A 17415-nucleotide genomic window follows, 5' to 3' on the forward strand; every position below is an offset into this window, starting at 1 on the left:
AGTTAGAAAAATGGAAAGTAAAGATGGCACCCTCTACTCAACTGTTATCAATATTTTTACAGTCCTAGTAAATAAAAGTAAATATTAATTTTACCAAAAACTGTGATATTAGCAGGTACCCACCAATATGACTATCATTGGCTGCTGATCTTGGCAGGTACTTATTCTTCATGGTCAGCTACACTCTAATTGGTCAGTGTCAATGTCATATTGATTGTTAAATACTTTGAATATCACCACCAGAGGATAGAGAAATGAAAGATGGCATAGGACATCTGTGGTGGATGCTATAAACTACCTGCCTGATATCCATCTCACTTTCTGCTCTGATTGGATTCAAGGCAGCCCTGTGGCCAACTAAAAATAATCACTTCCCCAAGATGCCCTTTAGCTGTTTCTGGCTACAGAAATATCAGAAAGATCTGGGAAGAGTCCCTTCCTAGATAAAGTCTCTACAAAAGAAAGTCCCTTTGCTTTTCCTTCTTTCTTTCCAGATAGCATTTATAGATTCAGCAAATCAAAATAGTTCGCCCAGTTGAATTTGAATTTCAGATAAATGACAATTTTTCATGTAAGTTATATCCCATGCAATTTTTAGGCTCTATTTGTACTAAAAAAAAATTCATTGACAGCTGAAATTTAATTATAACTAGGCAAACTGTTTTATCTGGCAAACTATTCCTGGAGTGTAGAGAATGAAGGTCATAAGCTAACTACAAATTCACAGGGAGGAAGAAGTCAGGTTCTTAATGTCTTCATACTACCAGTGCTGGATATCCTGTACTTCAACATCTTGTTATGGAGAACAATGAAACCTTTTACCTGTTTAAACTACTAACTATCTTTTGTCATTCAACCACATATGAGTCATATTGTTAGGGGACAGAAAGATGAGGATGGTGGGAACACTAGGTTAAGAGAAAAATTCTATAAAATGGACCCACTGTGCTGACCCCCACATGCTTTCTTTGCCAAAAAGCAATTTGCCTGCAACCCTGCCTGGCCTAAGTGGACAGGATATGTCATATTCCTCAGCAAACTACCTGTTATCTGCAAGGAAATGCGGACATGAAATAACATTGATAAGAGGAAGTTAGTTGAATGGAGAGACTTTTGTGACCCTTTGCACAGACCAGATTCTGGAAGATAAGGATAGTTCCTCCTAACCATAAAATCTATAAGAATGTATGATTAAGAAGCCAATTAGATGGTTCCACATGGGCAAAGGGGACCTAGAGTTGCCATGACATTGGGGACTTGAAAGTCTGATGTCACCTTGCTGACAGTCAAAAGTCAAGAGGTGGACCTGGGCAGGACTCTCTGGAAGATTCTCTAGGATCTTCATAAAACTCGAATATAGGAGAGACACATCATTTCTCTCCTCTCTGAGAGGACACACTTTCCCCCTTGAGAATTTCCTTTTCCCTTTTCCTAGCCCTTCAACAAAGCATGCTTATTACTCCAAGCAATATGTCTGAAATCTTTCTGACTTGGTTGCAAGAATTGGGGTTTAAATAGGGAGATCTTCAAACTGCCTCAGTTTCTCAAAAGGCTTTAGCTCTGGAACAATGTCACAAAGGACTTGGGTAATCAAGTTTTAAGTAGGCAAATAATATGCTATATTAGGGCATTCTTTTAGTAAGGAAAGAAAGGAGAAATGGCATTGGGGGTGATCATCTAGAAGTGTCTCCTACACTGTCCAACATTCATTCCCTTCTCTTCTTCCCTGTTTATAGAACTTCATTTTGTTCAGGTAGTGACACAGGCCCTTGATTGCCAATAGTCACTTTCCCCAACCCTAGGCATGAATTCCATAACAAGCATAAATCTCAAAAAAAAAATGATTTTAAAAAGCAAGTTATAAAAAGTTACAAAGTACTATTTATATAAAATTTTAAAGCATGTAAAATACCACCAATCTTGCTTATTGTTATATTTATAAGTATGAAATCATGCAGAGAAGCAACACACACTAGTTTCAGTTTACCTCCAGGAGAGGTAAGATTTAATGGTGTTATTTTACTTATATCTTCCATGTTTTACATAAATAAATTATTATTGTTGTTGTTCTATATATAATCAATAGAAAAGCTAAAAAGAAGCCTTTTTGGTTGGATTTTGGAAGTGTCACTTTGGAGTATGAGAAAAGCCAGGATGGAGTTCCATTGCTTTTTATCATAAGCTCTTACATGTTTTAATTGGTTTTTAAATTATGGCTTTATATTATTTTTATCTTAAAATTTAAGGCAAATAGTTTAATATGATACATGTGTTCCCACTTTATGTGATAATTATATCCTTGAAAATTCATGATTAAATCTACTTGTTCAAAGTGAATCATGTTTCTTTTTTAAACTTTTTTTTAATTTTAATCAGTCATAGATGATTGTAGAATATATTTATGCACTTTGATATATCATAGTAAATTGTATTTAAAAATTTTTTTAGTTGTATATGAACACAATGTCTTTATTTTATTTATTTATTTCCATGTGGTGCTGAGGATCGAACCCAGTGCCTCATACTTGAGAGGCAAGCACTCTGCCACTGAGCCACAATCCCAGGCCATGAATTATATTTTTGTTGTTGTTTTGTGTTGCCCTGGGGATTGAACACAGGGCCTTTTTATTTTTCTTAAATATTTTTAGTTGTAAATGGACACAATAAGTTTATTTTGTTTTATTTGATGTGATGTTGAGGATCGAATCCAGTGCTTCACACATGCTAGGCAAGAGCTCTACCACTGAGCAACACCTCCAGCCCCCTGAACCCACCGTCTTGCACTAAATGCTCTACCCCTGAGCTACTTCCCCAGACCAGCAATTTGAAGCAGTAGTTCTCAAACTCAAGGGTGCCTCAGAGTCACTTTAGGGCTTGTTAAAATGCAGCATGTCAATCCCACCGCAGAATTTTGAATTCAGTAGATCTGGGATAGAGACTGGGAATTTGCATTTTCAACAAGCAGCTATAGCTACAACTGCTGATCTAGGGGCACTTTTAAAATCACCATTTTAAGGGCAATAACTCCTTATGTGTAATTTTTTTCCATATTTTTATTGGTGCATTATAGTTGTACATAATGATAGGACTTATTATTACATATTTACACATATACACAACAATATAATTTGGTCAGCATTATTCCCATTATTTCTTCTTTCTCTACCCTTCTTCCTGCCCCACCCCCGTTCCCTTTCCTCTACTCTATTGATGTCCCTTTGATTTTCATGAGATCTTCTCCTCACCACCTTTCTTTTCTTTTCCTTTGTCCTTTCTAGCTTCCACATGAAAGAAAACATACCAACTACCCTTGACCTTCAGAGTCTAATTTGTATTTTCCATTAAATTGGGCCCATTTTTTAAAAAATTGGTCAAGGTATCCACCATAATGTGAAGAGTACAGAAAAGCTGAGTAACAGACTCTCTTTTTCCACATAAAAGCTCTTATAAGTGGTTTAGTGGGGGCTAATTCCACCTTTCTCCAACCCCAATCAGGAAAAGCCACATGTATCAGCCTGGCCAATCAAACACTCCCTATTCCCAGCCACAGAGATTGTGGGCCCATCAGAATTTCCAGGACATTTCTGCTTGATCCATCCCCAAACACTGCTCACTCTGGCACTGCTAAACTGATAAACCTGGGGGCTACTATTGTGCCTGTCATATAGAGGGAGGTATTCAAGAGAAGAAAATCAGAGAAGTGCTCACTTGATGATTCCCAGAGTTTGTTAATCCTGAACTGACCTCCTCAGTTGTGTTGAGCTGTTAAATTTACATTATTTTTTTCTCATCTTTGAATTGGGTTTCTGATGTTTTAAACTGAGAGTTCCTGATTAACACAAATGAAATAGTTTTTCAGCATGCTTTAAAAATTATATATATATATATATATATATATATATATATATATATATATATATATGTTGTAGATGGACACAATACCTTTAGTTTACTTGTTTATTTTTATGTGGTGCCAGGGATCACACCCAATGCCTCACATCTGCTAGGAAGCACTCTACCATTGAGCCACAACCCCATCCCCTGAAAAATGTGTTGTTTCATATTTGAAGTACTGTGGGCTCTCAGATTGGGAGAAAATTAAATACAAAATGATGATACAGACACAAATAGAGATGAGAACTCCATAAAACTAGACGTGTGCTGTGTCAGTTAGCTTCTCATCTCTATAACCAAAATACCTGACAAGAACAACTCAGAGCAGGAAAAGTTTTCTTTGTCATAAAGTTTCAGAAGTTCAGTGCATGATAGGCTGATTCTATTGCTCTGGTCCAAAGTGAGGCAGAATATATGGCAGAAAGGCGTGGTGGAAAAGCACTGCTCCACTCCTGGCAGCCAGGAAGCAGAGAGAATACAAAGGTGCTGCGGGAAAGATGAGCCTTTCCAGGGCATACCCCCAGTGATGCATCTCCTCCAGCCATACCCCACATGCTTATAGTTACCACCCGGTTAATCCATTCAAACTAGAGTGAACTGGGTAGGTTACAGCTCTCATAATCTAATCATTGCAACTCTGAATATTCCTGCATTAACACCTTATAGCCAAACCATAACATAAGGAGATATGATGTAGCTAATGTTCAGGTAGATGCATACCTCCCAGTTCTGGACCAGATGACACCATTGACCCATCACCTCCTCTATGCTGGTTCCTACTTTCTCACAGCTTGAAAAAAGTTCCCTTCCAGAAATGTGCAGAATCAGGAAAACCCAGGCTACCCCTGATAATCAAAGGAAGCCATTCATCTTAAACTGAGTGTTGGCCATGTGGGAAGTGTTTGGGTTAGTTACTGCTCTGATCAGCAGCTGCACTGCCCACCAAAAAAGCCCTGTCCTAACTTATGAAACAATTTCTATCTCTAACATTTCATATAATGTATATTAATCAAATATTGGATATTTTGCTTTTATAATCTCATTTGATCTTCACTATAATTCAGTGAAACACATAATTTTCAACTCCATTTACAGATGAGGAAATTAAACAAAAAGAAGTAAGTAATTTGTTCTTGGTCATAGAGCCAGTCATGGTGGAGCCAGGATTCAAATAGATTCTTTCTGATTCACAAACCCAAGGAAGTAAGGGAGAAATGGAGGGAGGGATGGGAAGGGAAAGAAAAGAAAAGAAGGGAAGAGGGGAAAGAGAAGTGAAGATGTGAGAGGTAGAGGGTGTCTGGTATAGGTTTCTGAAAGCCTTCCACTTCTGAGTCCCAGGCTTATACTGAAGTCTGCCTAAATTCCTGTACACAAAACACTCCCCACAATGGCCTCATAATAAGACCCTCTTTTCTTTTCAGCTAGCTTTAGTTGATTTGAGTTACTTTTGCCCAAAAATTCTAACCAGTAAAACCATCCACTATAATATGTTGCCACAGGAATTGTGTCGATGGTCCCAGCATGTGGAAGAACTCATAAGCAAGTGGAAGAATTTGTAAAGGCAGCTTTTCCTACCACCAGGCCCTCCACTGCCACGGTCACCATTATTCTCCCATCTATCTTCATATTATAAATTACCTTGGTCTTAAGCATGACTCTACAATGAGATCAGACTAAATCTTTTACTTTCCTGGTCATTCAGAGGCTCCTTTCCATTTCACTTCCCCTACCACTATCCCGGAATTACATCTGGGATACCATATTCAATACCTAAGAATCTAAAATGCTACTGACAAAATCAATACTCTAAGTCTAGAAGGCTAAGAACCAGAATGCTACCCTTGAAAATGAAGCTCAAGGTACCCTCCCCAAATAGCTGTCACATGCAGCACAGAAAAAGGGTAATGATAACAACCATCCCAAAGATGCCCAGCATGTTTTAGTCATCAAAACCATGGTGATGGAATTATCTGCCAGTTAAGTACCCACTCCCTCCCTATCCACAAGGATACATCAGTTCAATTCAACAAATCCTTATTGAGTATCCAATTTTATTCCAGATATTTGTTCTAGATGCTGGAAACAAACAGAACAAAACAGCTTAATTATAGGGAGGAAAGGTAAAGTATGGTAATAAATCTGCAAGATTAGACATCCATGTCTCTGGAAGAAAAATAACTAGAAAAAAATGTTTGCACTACACTCATTAATCAGCCCTTTGAGAGCTTTTTCCTTCCACCCTGTATTTTAAAGGCATTTGACCTTAAAATCTAAGAAGTAGACCAGTCCACATGACATCTGGTGAGCCCTTTTGATGGCCCAGAGTATTTCAGAAAAGGACTCCCCCAAGGGTCGACCTGAAATTATTTTTGTGAACTGAATCAACAAGAATGACACAGAATCTTGCTGGGCTTTAGGAAGCTAAGTTAGAAGCCAGGTAAACACCACCTTCCAACTGTGGCTTGTCCATTGCCTCAGGGCCTGCAGAGCAAACACCCACGCATGCCCCTGGAGAGGAAGGACAAAACAAGCAAATATCCATAAGCAACCTAGCAATAATAACACCAGGTACCATATTCAAAACCCAGAAACTAAAATGTCTAATGAAATAAGGCTAGTCCCTATTCTGTTTCTATTCAGAGGTGTTATCTATTTACTTTATTTATTTTAACAGTTGTAATCTATTTCCCCAGACTTCTCTGGGAAAGAAGAGAGTCTCAGGCTTTTCACCTACTTTGAAAATATTTCAACCAATCTCACACATCTGGCAAACATAACAGAAATTTATATGCCCAGAAGAGAAAGATTCTCAGTTCTATCAGATGAGAACAATATAGAACTAATCCACCAGGCTCTCAGAGAGTATGAGTCTCCAGACTTTTCTGTTAATTTGAAATGAAAATTGCATCCAAAACTGTGAACAAATACAGTAACAAATACAGTATAAGTTTTAAAGAAAAGGCAAGCATCCAATGCTCATTGAAGGATTTACCCAGCTTTCCTGGTATTTCTCCTTCTCAGTGTGTGGGAAACTCACTTTTAAATGCTCTGTTCATACTAGGAAGCACATTTGCCTCACCTGAATGACTTCATCTACTCTCTGAAGCTTCAAGCTCCAAACTTACCTTCCTGTTCTTAGTGCTGGAAACCAGGATCCAAGTCCCAGGGAGGCCAGAGCCACTTGCTCTGTTCCTGTTGGGTAGCACGAAGGGCTCTCTGTGGTTTCCAGGCTGAATTGTATTTGGGGCATTGGAGATTGACTTCTGGGGCTCAGTGGCGGCATGCCATGTGACCAGAGTGGGGGAAGGGACACTCCTGCAGGGTCAGGGACAAATGCCTGGTTGGCTGACTGACCAGGGTAGGGCAGGGTCTGAATAGAGTCATAGGTTGATGACTTTGCTCCAAATTTCTTCTTGGATTTTAACTTGAAGATCTTTTTATGGCTGTGGTATATTCCAGCCTTATTTTTCAAATGCCAGTTTATCGATCTCCATGGTTTTTATCCCAGGTCTTTTTTGGATTCTGACTTAGAGGGATGTTAAAGCTACAAGAAAACTTAGAGATGATCTAGCCCTACTCCAAGTTGCCCATTTTATACTGGGGAAAACTGAGGCCCAGAGAGGCACGACAGCATTTCTAGGATCCTACAGAGGACTGAGCCTGTTGCTGCATATTGGGATGACCCCAGTGGATTCAAAGTTACAGCTCATTTGAACATCTTCAAGTTTTAGGTGGTTAGAGCTTTAAGATAGCTGAAATGCTCGTGCTGGATCCTATCACACTGTAGGTACCTATAGATGTAGATGTCAGCTTAGGGCATGACTTAGGATTTAGGCGCTCAATACTATGAGTTTGTATAAACACATATACTTACATTTAGGTATTACTATCTCAATCTTCATAAAGTTCTGTAAGATGATCTTTTTGGCGGAATCAAATGACACCAAAAACTGGAGATACCTTTGGTCAGTAAGGCACTGGAGATTTCTCTAGATTGAACCATGTAAGTAGCTTTTTAGTTCACACCTGCCTCTCTACCCACAGAGGGTGGCTGCTAGCTGCTTACTGACAAATGGGGAGGTGGGAGCAATGATGCAGGACATGACAGAGGTGATGTCAATGATGGAAGTAACGGAATGGTAGTGGAGGTGTAGATGGAGGTAATAAGTGGTAGAATGGAGGTGTGTGGTATAGACAGAGGTGGAGATGTAGATGGAGGAAGTGGGAACAGTACGGTGATGGAGGAAGAGTTAGAAATCCTTCTAAATGATAGGAAACTCTTATTATTATGCTGATTACCCTGGAGAAAAGACCTTCTGCAATTACACAAATGAAATGATCAAACTTTGCCATTGTCTGGAGAACTTGATTTTGTCCTCCAACTGTGTGATCTTTGTGAAATCGCTTCACCTCTCTGGGCCTCAATGTCCTTATCTCAGACATTGCACTTATTAATTGGTGGTTTTTAGAGGGCAACCTATCACTCTCCCTCCAAGCCTTTTTACCTTGCCCTGTAAGCTAGGAGCTTCTGTCTTTTCTGAAGTCTTAAGAAAATCTAGACTCACTCATCCCCCTCTAGTTGGGGATGAGTAGCTCATGTGCTTGGGGAGATTGGTAAAATACAGCAGGCCGGGGCCATGACCCAGATTCCTCTGGGTTTCCTTCTCCTGGGAACTGCATGCCCCAGAGAAGGCTTGTACTTTCTTCCTCTCCTCTTCTTTTCACATTAAACTTCCCAGAGTTCTTACCTCGAGGGACAGAGAAGTCTTCCAGTTCTGGGTAGATAAGTTTAATTCTGTGAGAAAGAATTAAAAGGCCTGGGCTGGGGTTGTGGCTCAGTGGTAGAGCACTTGCCTCATGCATGAGGAACTGGGTTCGATCCCAGCATACATGAAAAAAAAAAAACAAAAACAAAATAAAGGTATTGTGTGCATCTACAACTAAAAATATTTTTAAAAAGAAAAAAAAAAGAATTAGGAGGCCTGATTGTACATCTAAACAACCTTCTCCAATCAGCTCTCTCATAAATCTGTTTCAAGTTTTAGCTGCTTGGCTTCTGTGTCTTATTTCTCATTTGTTCATAAGCACAGAGAGGACATAGACAAGTCCCATATTGTGGAATTAGTGAAAGAGCCTTCATGGAGTAGACTGGACTCAGTGATCTCTACGTTCTTCAAGCTCTAATATCCTATGATTCTATAAGTCTAAGTGGATTTGTCTTTGGAGCAGAACAACCATATATTCATGGAGATAGGTCAGATGTTGAGACCCAGAAGAACAACTTTTTAATCTCTGACTCCCTTCTTTCTTGCTTTTCAACCCCCCTTCAAAAAATATTCTAATCTTCAAACATCTTCCTCTTCTCCCTCTATGCCAGCTCCTCATGACTTCATATACTTGCCTTTAGACCTGGACTTCATGACAGATCCCTTTCTGGACTCCCTCAATGATAATCTTAGCCTCTTATTCCTGCCTTGCCAACTCTTGGTCTAAATCAGCCCATCCATTAACCTTCTCTTCCTGTGCTAAGCTCTCTTTCATTTCTGGAGAAACCCAGCCTTTAGTGTGAGAGAACACAGCAACACAGCCAATACACAGTGGCAGAAGTGTGTGTGTGTGTGTGTGTGTGTGTGTGTGTGTGTTGGAGAAAGGGTGAGGTGGTACGAGAGAGATCTAGTTCCATGATGTGTATGCCCAACTCCATCCCTGCTCCTCCCCATGGTTTAGTTTTGTGAGAAAAAAAATATTGAGAGAAGATCCAACCACCCCTTTTCTCTCCTCTCCCTGTCCTCTGGCCTTCTGCCAAGAAGGCTAGTTTACCAGTTGGTATTTGTAGTACAGTAAATGTTTGGGGGTGTTTTCAATCCTTCTCACCAACAAAATGGTAATAACTGAGACTTGTGCGTTGGTTGGGGAAAGGGGAAGATTGTTGGCCCCAGTGGTTCTCCACCAGAGGTGTTTTCCTCTCCTAGAGACAGTTGGCTACATCTGAAGACACTGGAGAGAAGATCCCTACCAAAGGGAGGGTACTACTGGCCCACAGTGCAGATAGGCCAAGATTGCTGCTAACATCCTATAATATACAGGCCAGCCTCCACAAAAGAGAGTTAGCCCCAGTGGTCAAAAAAAATTCTGGATTAGACCATTCCGGCTCCTTTAGTTCTAGGCTCTAACCCAGGCAATGGAAAATTCAATATGGGGCCACTTCACTCTTCAGGACTCTACCAGAAGGGGGAGCCAAAGATTCTTAGTAATTTGTAGTGTTTGACCTCTGTTACCTCCATTTCCTTAGTAGAGGGGGTTAACTTGTTCATAGGGACAGATTCCTTTCCATCTCCTGGCCACATCCATCTGTATCCTACCTGGGTTTAACATTCAACAGGGTTTGGGCAGGTTTGGTAAGAACTCTAACATGGGGCAAATTTCCACAAAGATAGAAGAAGCTTTCTATCCTTGTTAGTGTGACTAAGGAGTCATTTCGGAGGCCCTGGTAGACTTTCCTAGAACTTTAACTACAAGAAGTTCCCCCTAATCTGGGCAAGACTCACTCCAGTGTGTACGTTCTTTGGCTTCCAGATTGTTAGTGCCAAGCTTTGGCAGGTGATACAATAACTGGCTGCCCCAGATTTTTGTCGGCTTTAGCTGCTTTTGAACAGTATCCAGGGTTGAGCAGGGGACATACTGTGATGGTATCAGAACACCACCGGAAGGCAAAAAAAGGTGAGAGATATTTTAAAGAGAAGCTGGGAAAATTTTAGAGGCCGCGCCCAGGTTATGCTGTGGATGGTGCTCTCCCCTCCTCTCAGACTGCTGCTGTGAACTACAGCTTCAGCTCACACTGCATCAACCACTATGTATGCCTTCCTGCTCCTCCATCACCCCAAACTCATTCTCACCTCAGGACTTTTGCACTTACTGCTTCTCCAACTTTCAGCATGACTTGTTCCCTCATGTATTCAACTATCTGGTCAAATGCCATCTACCAAGAATACCTTTCCTGACAGCATATCTAAAATGCCCCTCTCTGTCCTTAACTCTACTTTATTTGCACATATATCACTTCTATCCAAAACCACATCTGTGTTTGTTTATTTTGTTTTATCTTAACTTGTTTGGGTGTTTTGTTTGGTTGGTTGGTTTTTGTGGTTCTGAGGACTGAACCCAGGGTGCTCTACCACTGAGCTATATCCATAGCCCATTTTACTTTTGAGACAGGTCTTGTTAAGTTGCTGAGGCTGGCCTCAAACTTGAGATCCTCCTGCTTTAATCTCCTGAATTATTGGGATTACAGGTGTGAACCACCTGGCTTTGTTTAATTTTTTTATTTATTTTTTGCCTCTTCCCTCTAATATGGCAAGGAATTATTTTGTTCACAGATGTATCTCTGACACCTAGAATAAAGCCTGGCTCAATTTGTTGGATTCAAACTCCAGCTCTACAATCTGTTGGACCTCAGGCAAGTCATTTTAAGGTTTTTGTTTGTTTTTTTTTTCAATTTCCTCAACTGAAAAAACTAAGATGAATAATCACATCTACCGCTATCTGAGTAAATCAATGTATGTGAAATCTTTGTATCCCGCCCACAGGGAATAATTACTATTAACTGGTAACATTATTACAATGATCATACCCTGAGGAAGCTGGCAATATCTTAGGAGGTGGGGTGTGGGCATGAGTGCTATTTTGGCAGTTTGTAGGAGAAGAGCAGACTTTTTGCTTCTCTGAGGACCAATATCCCCAACAAACCCTGAACCAAGGTCCTGTTCTCTCCTCTTGCCTGTTCTCTGCTGCCCACTTGAGGTCTGAAACAGAGGCAGTCAACTGTGTTCAGAGACACGGAAGACTACCTATTTTCCACAGAGAAAACTGAAGCTTGCTGGTTGACATCCCTCTATTAAGTAAACAGATCCTCAAGGTGGCAAGCTCGGTCCTTGGCAAAGCTGCCACTGAAGCCATCATTTGGCAAACACAAATGGAATACATTAAGACCACAGAGTTACTGCAGGTACCTGGGAACCCCTCTCAGACATGTCCCCCATATGAACCCAGAGCAGGCAGGCAGCAAGAAGGGCTGGCCACTTCCCCCTGTCCCCCAGACTGTACTTCCTCAGCTAGGGGACAGGCTCTGGTCACCTTGGCCAATTTGAGCCACCCTGGAAAGCTGCTTCTCACCCTGTGCCTCACATCATGTCACAGCATGTTGCCTTATGGGAAAAGAGATTTTTTTGTCATCAGTTCAAAATGAGAGGGCTCAAATTATTTAAACCACCTCTCTGGAGGCATTTGTGGGGAGGTATGATCAATTTAAAAGAAACTGGGGATACCAACACTGTCTGATTAAAAGATACCATGAAGGAAATGACTTTTTTTGGGAGGTAGGGTCATTTTTAATAGTGACAGAACCGTAAAAACATCTAGAAGTATACTTGTCTAGAAATGCATGTTTCAAATACAAAAAAAAAAAAAAAAAACTTTGCTAAGGAACATGTATGAGGCATCATATTCCTGGATGGGAAACCTGAATAGGGCAAATGTGTTAAATATTCAGAAATTTATATACATGTCAAATACAATTCCAGTGGCATTTTAAATGAGAATGACCAAATAAAATAAAATAAAACAAAAATAAAAAAGCATCACTAAAGTTTTAGTTCAGAACTCTGCCAGATGCTGGACTGAGCTTTACATAATTTACCTTGGTTAACTCTCATAGTAACCCTGTGAAGTCATTATTAATATTCTTGAAGGACAGGTTGAAACAGAGGTCAAACATAGATGACAGGACTTTTTTTTTTAAGTATCAAAGATTGAACTCAGGGGCACTCAACCACTGAGGCACATCCCCAGATCGCTTTCATATTTTATTTAGAGACAGGGTCTCACTGAGTTGCTTAGTCCCTTGCCATTGCTGAGGCTGACTTTGAACTGGAGATCCTCCTGCCTCAGCCTTCCAAGCTAATGGGATTACAGGCAGGCACCACCACGCCTGGCTAGATCGCATGACTTTTACCAAGTTGCTTACAATTGTGAGAGGTGATTTCTTACCCATAAAATGGAAATAATAGTAGCTATCACAGAGGTTTATGGCCAGGATTAAATGAACCAATAAACAAATTATTTAGAATAGTGCTTGGCAAGTATAAGTACTTAATTGATAGGAACTATTATTTTTCTCATTTATAGATGTGAAACTAAAACTTAAAGAGGATAACGTAATTTGCCCAAATTCACACGGCTGGCGAACAGCTAAACTGTCCTGGAGGAAGAGGGTAGGAAGGATAACAAGATCTACAAAATAATAAAATCACAATAGTTAATATAAGAAGCACATCTTAGAATAAGACATTTATTTATGCCTTGCAAAATTACATTCTGCAATATTATCAATTGCCTCTTCCAGCCTGATATTTCCTTTACCTCCCTCCTTTCCCCCATTCTAATAGCTTGGCCATTCCAAGCTCAGTGCCTCAGAGAGGATGTGTGAAAATAAAAATAGGTAAAAGAGCCTCTTCACTTAGGAATAGGAGAGACTCCTGGCCTAGACCTAAAGTAAAGTATGGGAGAAAATGATCACAAGAAAGTTCAAGACCATCCCCAGTTTCTCATCCAAGAAGGGTTCCCTAGGACAAAGACAAGAGACACTGAGAGACACTGATGCTGGTGGGTCCTGAAGACCAAGGTTTTGATCCCTCTTCCTGGGCTGAGCCCCAAAATGAAGGTAGCATACCTTATAGCTCTGTAGGTTTGAGAGCAGAGAAAAACTGTGTCTTGCTTCCGAGGTATAAAGAGAAAGGCTGCTGGTTGTATCTGAGCCAAGAGGAACCCAGGCAAATTCAGTAGGCAGCATGAAGAGGGAGAAAGACTAATTCCTACCATGGCCTGCAGGTACCAATAACCAAGACCAAATAAGATAAGGACAAAGGCCCCTAAGGGTCTAGAATCCTCCACTCCATTCTAACTGGCTTCAAAATGGAAATTACAAAGGAAACTCAGAACCAACTGGGATTAAATGTCAGTGACATTTTAAAAATGAGGACTCAAAATTTTACAAAAAGTTTTACAAATAAACATGTTTCTATACACTTGAGTTTAGGGAATCTGAAACTGGTATTCTAAAGGATATTTTAAGGATAGTATTGGAGAAATGAACTATTTTTAAAAATCAAGCTAGAAGAGATGCTTAGGCTGTGGATGCAAGAAACTACCCCCTGGTTGAGTTCAGCTCAGGTTACTTATCTCTACCCTGACATTAAATGTGACTGCTCCTTAAGACAACTACATCCTTATTTGCCTTGGGCAGTCACAATCTGCCCCTGTTGTTTTGGTTTCATTATTAGTGTGCTCCTTTCATTCTCTAAAGGACCCAAGAGGAGTCACATTGAAGTTGAAGGTCAGGTGCTGGGTGGAGTTAAGAGGACAGTGGTAGGGTCAGAGTGGGATGTTAGAATTTAACATTTCAGAAATAGAGCAACTCAGGGTAACAGCACAGCCCAGTTTACAACCATTAGAACACACTGGAGAAGAGGAGGCCTGATTCCTGTCTTAAACAAGAATTGAGAAAAGACACAGAAGGGCCCTTATCTCTACCCTCGCTCCTTTTGAATTTTCTATCTTGTGCCTTTATTGTTTATTTTAAAAACCCAAACAAACATCAACCTATAAATAAGCTGGGCATGGTGGTACTAACCTTTATTCCCTGCTATTTAGAAGGTAGAGGCAAGAGGAACATCAAGTTCAAGGCCAGCCTGGGCAACTTAGTGAGACTTTGTATCAAAATGAAACAAAAAGGACTGGGGATGTAGCTACCGATATGGCTCAGTGGTGATAGAGTGCTTGCCTAGAATGCAGGAGGCCCTGGGCTTCTGCCCCTGTGCCACAAAAAGAAAATTTATAAACAAAACTAAAATTTAGAGGAAACCAGGCCACTTTGCCCATAGATTCCTCTAGATCAAATATGGAAACACTTTATGAATTAAAAAAAAACAGTAATTGTAAATCAAACAGCCCTTAAATATTTGAAAAGAAAAAAAAGAGCAAATTAGAACCATGATAAAATACCACTATTCATCTTTCAAATTAGCAAATCAAGAAGTTTCACAACAGCAAGTGTAGAGGGCAATGGGCTCTCATATACACACTTGCCAGGGAGACTGTAAATAGGCACAGCCTCAACATGACCACTTAGGCAGTATTTACAGAACTTCAAAATGCACATACTTTTTGGTAACCTCAATTCTTCATCTAGAAAGTTATCTTACAGACACACTCCCATCTGTGGACAAAGACAGATAAATGGTTTGGTGCAATTACTTACCTCTCTGTGTACGTGTTTGTGGGTTGTCATGGAAATCACATGATAAGTACATGGAAAGGATTTTAACTCAGGTCTAGGACATTATTGGCATGGAGTAAATTCTGACTATTATTATTACAGCATGGTTGGTGACAACAAAACATTGGAAAAAACTTGAATATCCATCAATAGAGAATTGATCTAAAAAAATTTTTTTCTGTACTTTGGAAAACCATGAAGCATTTAGATAGAATGAGGATAGTGCTATGACATGGTCTTTTAGAAATATTGGTAAGAGAGCCAATAGGAGTCGCACTGGCTAGAGAGTAATGTACGGAGCAGAGAGAGTGAGGAGGTGGCAGCGGCTCCTGCTTTCACAGCCATTGTAGTATATTGAGCTCCATGGAGACAGCGCTGGGGCAAGTGAGAGCCAGATGGGCACTGGGTGACTGTGCCCACTGAGGAAAAGCAACTAAACATGGGCAAAGGAGATCCTAAGAAGCCGAGAGGCAAAATGTTCTTGGTGCAAACTTGCCGGGAGGAGCACAAGAAGAAGCATCCAGATTCTTAGTCAACTTCTCAGAGTTTTCTAAGAAGTGCTCAGAGAGGTGGAAGACCATGTTTGCTAAAGAGATAGGAAAATATGAAGACACGGCAAAGGTGGACAAGGTCCGTTATGAAAAAGAAATGAAAACCTATATTCCTTCCAAAGAAAAAGGAAACAAAAAATAAGTTCAAGGATCCCAATGCACCGAAGAGGCCTCCAACGGCCTTCTTCTTGTTCTGTTCTGATTATTGCCCCAAAATCAAAGGAGAACATCCTGGACTATCCATTGGTGATATTGGAAGAGATGTGGAGTAACACTGCTGCGGATGACAAGCAGCCTTATGAAAAGAAAGCTGCTAAGCTGAAGGAAAAATATGAAAGGATACTGCTGCCTACTGAGCTAAAGGCAAACCTGATACAGCAAAAAAGAGAGTTGTCGGGCTGGGGTTGTGGCTCAGTGGTAGAGAGTGTGCCCAGCGGGGCTGGGGATGTGGCTCAAGCGGTAGTGCGCTCGCCTGGCATGCCTGAGGCCCGGAGTTCGATCCTCAGCACCATATACAAACAAAGATGTTGTGTCCACTGAAAACTAAAATAAATAAATAATTCTCTCTCTCTCCTTCTCTCTCTCTCTCTCTCTCTCTCTCTCTCTCCTTCTCTCTCTCTCTCTCTCTCTCTCTAAAAATAAATAAATAAAAATAAAAGGCACTTATTTGATTCATTTAAAAAAAAAATGGGCTGGGGATGAGGCTCAAGCAGTAGTGCGCTCGCCTGGCATGTGTGGGCCTGGGTTCGATCCTCAGCACCACATACAAAGATGTTGTGTCTGCTGAAAACTAAAAAATAAATATTAAAATTCTCTCTTCTCTCTCTCTCTCTCTTAAAAAAAGAGAGAGAGAGAGAGAGAGAGAGTGTGTGCCCAGCGTGAGGCACTGGGTTTGATTCTCAGCACCACATAAAAATAAAGCTCCAACAACAACTAATAAAATATTTTAAGAAAAGGGAGTTGTCAAGAATGAAAAAAGCAACAAAAAGAAGGAAGAGAAAGGAGATAACAAAGATGAAGAGGATGAAGAAGATGATGAAGAAAATGATGATGTTTAAATAAGTTGGTTCTAGCACAGTTTTTTTCTTTACTATGAAGTATTTAGCCCCCCCCCCCTTTTAAAAACTCACTCCCTTTAAGAAAAAAAATTGGAATGTAAGGCTAAGATTTGTTTTTCAACTATACAGTGTCTTTTTTTGGTATAGTTAACACACTACCAAATATGTCTTTCGATAGCCTTGTCCTGATGGTATTTTCAATAGCCACTAACCTTGCCTGGTGCAGTGTGGGGGTTATAAGTTGGCATGGAAATTTAAAGCAGGTTCTTGTTGGTGCACAGCACAAATTATTTATATATAGGGATGGTAGTTTTTCATCTTCAGTTGTCTCTGATACAGCATATACAAAATAATTGTTGTTCTGTTAACTGAATACCACTCTGTAATTGCAAAAAAAAAAAAAAGTTGCAGTGTTTTGCTGACATTCTGAATGATTCTAATTAAATACAATTTTTATTAGTAAAAAAAAAGAAATATTTATAAAAAGAGCTAGGCTGTAGCTCAGTGGTAGAGGGCTTGCCTAGCATGCACAAGACACTAGGTTCAATTCCCAGTATTGAAAAAAAATAAGGTTAGAATT

The 17415-nt window shown here is 40.1% G+C and overlaps 1 protein-coding gene across 1 annotated transcript in view; it reads right to left on the reverse strand.

The window, feature by feature from the left end:
- Positions 1 to 17128, reverse strand: part of Slc4a5 (solute carrier family 4 member 5) — a 106230-nt gene extending 89102 nt beyond the window's left edge. Inside the window, exon 1 of the mRNA XM_076833608.1 lies at positions 17048 to 17128. The gene's annotated coding sequence lies outside the window, so the exon portion shown is untranslated. The remainder of the gene's footprint in view (positions 1 to 17047) is intronic.
- Positions 17129 to 17415: the final 287 nt, after the last annotated feature.

This window comes from Callospermophilus lateralis, chromosome 14, assembly GCF_048772815.1.
Source record: "Callospermophilus lateralis isolate mCalLat2 chromosome 14, mCalLat2.hap1, whole genome shotgun sequence".
Taxonomy (NCBI): Eukaryota; Metazoa; Chordata; class Mammalia; order Rodentia; family Sciuridae; genus Callospermophilus; species Callospermophilus lateralis.